Source organism: Salvia hispanica, chromosome 4, assembly GCF_023119035.1.
Source record: "Salvia hispanica cultivar TCC Black 2014 chromosome 4, UniMelb_Shisp_WGS_1.0, whole genome shotgun sequence".
Classification (NCBI taxonomy): Eukaryota; Viridiplantae; Streptophyta; class Magnoliopsida; order Lamiales; family Lamiaceae; genus Salvia; species Salvia hispanica.
In genome coordinates this window covers 9,243,480-9,248,606 of record NC_062968.1, presented here as the reverse complement: position 1 = coordinate 9,248,606, position 5,127 = coordinate 9,243,480, and the positions used below count along the sequence as shown (strand labels likewise).

At 38.8% G+C, this 5,127-nt stretch overlaps 1 long non-coding RNA gene across 1 annotated transcript; it reads right to left on the bottom strand.

The window, feature by feature from the left end:
• Window positions 1–2,180: 2,180 nt before the first annotated feature.
• LOC125185250 lies at window positions 2,181–3,573 on the bottom strand. The gene is made up of 3 exons (XR_007170093.1): window positions 3,075–3,573; window positions 2,651–2,991; window positions 2,181–2,446 (listed from the first exon to the last, which is right to left on the bottom strand). It is a non-coding gene; the product is annotated as an uncharacterized LOC125185250 (long non-coding RNA).
• Between the last annotated feature and the right edge of the window lie 1,554 nt (window positions 3,574–5,127).

Here is a 5,127-nt window from a genome sequence, read left to right as displayed (position 1 = left end):
CTTTATTAGTTTCATTAGTATTTCTATTTTATTTTACTGATTTTTTTAAATTAATGAAAAATGTTGAGTACTAAAACTTAGTCATTTTTTATATACATATAAATCAACTATCACACATAAAAAATCTCGGACAAAAAAATGTTGAGTACTGTAACATTTTTTAAATATTTGTTTAATATTATATTTTTATCTATTCCCTCCGTCCCACAAAAGATGTCATACTAGTAGGACGACACGAGATTTTAGGAAGTTTTATTTTGTGTGTTAAATGAAGAGAGAAAATATAATTTTTATATTAACGTGAGAGTGAACTTTTTCTAAAAAAAGAAATGTGATATTGGGATAAACTAAAAAGAAAAGTGTGACATCTATTATAGGACGAAGGAAGTATTAAATTTCATTGTATCCAACCCCACGGGTACTATTTTCTGAGCCCGTCATTGCAATACTTCCAATACCGTCCTACTAATAAGTGGAAAATTTGTTGTAGAATAGAAAAAGCACTAAAAGTGAAGTTAGTCAATTTATGAATACCAATTGGTTAAAAGTGGATAATCGTTTTTCAAGAATATAAAAGTTATAAAAAAAAGATAATGTAGAACTAATTAACCATTATTTGGGCTGAAAATTTGTTATTGGGCTTCATATAAGGCTCAAATAGAAAAGGGTAAAGGCGGGTAATAACCAAATTAACTGTGAATCACAGATTTGGCGGCAATAATTCAGATAGTGGAGAGCTGTAAGCCGCGATTCTCGAATGGATCGATGACGTGCTTGGCGGAGCGTGTTTTGGACTCAATGCTTGTGACTTCCATAACATATTTTATATTTTAAAAAATAAATATTTTATATAATATTATAATATTCGTTGAACCGTCCTTAAAAGTATAAATATTTAGTTTGGCACAAGTTTTAATACATAATTGGTAAACTAAGATAAAAAAAAAAAATAATTAAAATAATGTTAGTAGATAATGAGTCACACGCTTCCACCTGTTTAGAGCATCCACAGTGAGGCGGACGATAGCCCGCTCTATGCATCGTCCGCCCCATCGTCCTCCCCTGTAGCTCCACGCCCTATGCGATTTCCATCCTCCGCGCCGTATGCATCCTCCGCAGACGATGAACCATTTTTTGCATCCTCCGGCCTATCCTCCGCCCCAAAGCGGGAGTAAGGTGTGTCGAAATTTGTTTTTTTTTTTGTATTTTCTTCTATATATATCACCAATTTTTTTTACTTCATTTCACACATTTCACTCCACTCTCTTCCCCATCTCAATTTCTCTCTAAATTCAATAATGAATTCCGATGATTTTCCATATTTACAAGCATATAATATAAAAAAATAAAAAATAAATACTGACAATAAGATTTGTCTTTAATTTGTGGTGTTTTTATATTTATTCTTGCTAATTGATATATTTGAAAACATAAAAAATAAAAAACAAACACAAAATAGGATTTAAAATTATACGGCGGGCTATAGGGCGTCCCACTGTAGGTGAATGAGATGGAGGATAAAATGTTGATGTGGCGGAGTATAGGGCGCCCTATAGGGCGCCCCATTGTGGATGCTCTTAGAGAGAAAAAAAACTTTTCAAAATTGTTGTATAGGATAGCAGCCCCTACTATGGCTCCACACAACATGGATCCAAACCCATTGAGTATGTGAGAATGTGAATTGTGTGATTTGAGATTATGATATGTGATCATATAGTGAGGTGTGTCGAAATTTTGTTGACATTTTCACTTTGCCTATGTTTAACCATTTTCACTTTCACCAATAATTTCTTAAAGATAAAAACAATCACTGATGGGTGCTGACGATGATGAACCTCACAAGTATATTTTGAAACCATGAATAAAGATTTCAAATCTCAACTTATATAACCATGTCAGCTTAATTTACAAGTATAGACAAGAAAGACAAATTGTGAGATTTTCAGGTAGCGAGTACTATAAAAATAGCCATAGTTTTAATAAAGGTAATCAAGTACAAGTAAGGTTCAGAAATAAGATGTTTGATGTTGAAGCTTCCTTCATCTTTTGTTACATGTTAGATAAGCAAAGTTTTATGAAGTTAGCATTTTGTTTTGGTTGAATTTTTTGAGATATAATATTGTTAGAATATGGAAAAGAAATAATGTAAGTAAGGCAGGGATCATGTAATTAGTGAGTGATTGATCTTGTAATTAATGTGTGATTGATACCACCAAAAATACGAGATAGTATTACCATTTGTAAATTAGGGTAAGCCTCTATATTAAGAGGCTTACTCCAAATGATGAAATACAACATAGAATACAATTCTCCTACAATGTCTCTTCCTCTTCTCTCTTGGATATCAATTTCAATATGGTACCAGAGCAGGTTGAGAAAAAGGGACTCAGAATATAATTTCATCACCGTCCATACCAATCCCGACCTTTCAACCAAGAGTAGAAACCTATATCCAAAAACAAACAGCAGCAATGTCAGACACTAAAGATCACAAGAAGGACCAAAACTCAATCATGAATTTTTCCGGTGATTTTGCAGAAAAAATCGCAGAATTCATCCGTCAAACCATGCAGAAATCCCCAACTCAAACTTCAAAACCAAAGCCAACGGCCAATCCAGACAACCTACGAAACTGTCAGAGGATAACTACCCTCTCTGGGCGACCCTCGTAAAACGAGCTATTGGTGGGAAGCGATTATCATCTCTCGGGATTCAGAGCCTCCACCAATCACAGATCCAGATCATGAAACATGGCAGACGCTGGATCATTGTTGTTCGGGTGGATAATTAACAGCATAGAACCCGAACTCGTAAATGAGGTCTCGCAATATCCGACGGAGAGGGAGCTATGGGAGGCACTGGCCGTGAACTATGGCAGGCGAGGAGATTCGCTACAGGTATACGACTTACACGTGAAAGCAAGTACCATCAAACAAGGCAATATGACCTTGGAGCAATTGTGGTTTCGTCTCCAAAACATATGGATGTCGACTGACAGGAAGAAACCCAATAAAATGATATACGCAGAGGATATTGCAATTCGCAATGCAGAAATACAAGAGGAAAGATTGTACCAGTTCTTGATGGCTCTGAATGAAAGCCACGAAGTAACAAGGAAGGACATCCTAAAACGGGATCCACTCCCGTCGGTGAAGAACGCCTACGCCATCGTCCGAAGGGAGGCGACGAACGAAAGCGTGCTCAAACCCACACCCGTCGGTGCTGATAGTGGCGGAATTGCAGCGGGCTTGACGATTCGCGGCGGCGGCGATGGCGGACGAGGCGGGCAGACTCCGCACCGTGGAGAGGATCGTCGTTTCGAGGAAGATAAGAACAAGCTCTTGTGCTCTCACTTTGGAGGCCAGAAACACACCAAGGAGCAGTGCTTCCACCTAGTCGGATATCCTGATTGGTGGGATGCGATGAAGAAGCGACGGGCTGCTCGAAATTGGGCGAACAAGGGAAACAGGGAACCACCGGCAGCAGGGGAGCGAGACCGGGCTACCAGCGCTGCGAATGCAGCGGGCAGCACCAGAGTGGAATTGGGACTGCAGCGGCGCCTTCTGGAGAAGAAATGGCATCGGCAAGGGTTGGGAAAGGTAATGGGGGGTTTAATTTTAAATTAAATCCCTCACATCCACCTTTATTATATTCCAGTCCCTCCAGTTCCGTAGAATATGAAAATATACCCCATTCTCTTTTTATGCACTCCTCAAACACTCCTTAATTAAATATTGACCCCATTTACTCTCATATTGTTGGAAAAAGACCCCCAGACTCTAGAAAATTGGAATTTGAATCTCAAATTGATTGCAAAAATAGGTTTCAAGTTCTAGAAAATTTATCTGCAGCCTGTAGTATGTCTGAATCTTCATATAAGGATAAGGACTAGATTTTTTACCGTGGGGCTACTGACACTATGCCATTTGATGAATCTGATTTTACTGGGATGTCCGAACCTCATAAAAAATATGTCCAGACTGCCAATGGGAATTGTTTACTGTCAAGGGAACCGGAACCATTAATATTTCATCCGCTCTAAAAATCTCAAATTGCTTATATGTCTCAACCTTGTCCCTTAAGTTACTTTCTGTCAGTCATGTCACGAAAGAACTGAATTGCACCTTACTAATGCAACCTTCTTTTTGCATGTTACAGGATACTCAGACGGGGACGATTGTTGGGCGTGGCACTGAGCGACGTGGTCTTTACTATGTGGATGAGGTAGCTCAACAGAGTATTGTGTTGCTCACTCACGGATCCGCGGACAGACAGGCTTCGCTATGGCATCGTCGATTAGGACACCCATCGCTAGGTTATCTTAAAGTTTTATTCCCTAGTTTTGATAAAATTACTCGTATGGATTGTGATACTTGTTTTTTGGCTAAGAGTCATCGACATTCTTTTAAAGCTAATAATACCCGTGTGGACCAAGTTTTTTCCCTTATTCATTCTGATGTGTGGGGACCAGCACCTATTACGGGAGGTCAAGGTCTTAAATATTTTGTGCTTTTTATCGATGATTTTTCACGCATGACATGGATATATTTTATGAAATCTAAGTCAGAAGTATTTGATAAATTTGTTCTTTTCTATACCTTTGTTCAAACCCAGTATAAGAAAAACATACAGATCCTTAGGTCTGATAATGGGGGGGAGTATGTTAATACCCAAATGCAACAATTCTTTGCGAAAAATGGCCTTGTACACCAAACCACTTGCCCTCACACACCTGAACAAAACGGGGTAGCAGAACGAAAGAATGGGAAACTCCTTGAAATGACCAGAGCCCATCTTATAGAATCCAAAGTCCCAAAGTCTTTTTGGCCTGAAGCCCTAGCCACTTCTGTCTATACCCTGAATCGCCTACCCACTAAAGGCCTCGAAAACAAATCCCCCATACAAGTCCTATCTACCCAAACACAGATACCTCTCCCACTTACTCTTGAGCCTAGAGTTTTTGGATGCTCTACCTTTATTCATATACCAAAACACGAAAGATCCAAATTTTCCCCTTGTGCCGTAAAAGGCGTCTTCCTGGGATATGCCCAACAACAAAAAGGTTATCGATGCTTCGACCCCAAAGCCAAACGCATGTTTATCACAATGAACTGTGATTTCGTTGAA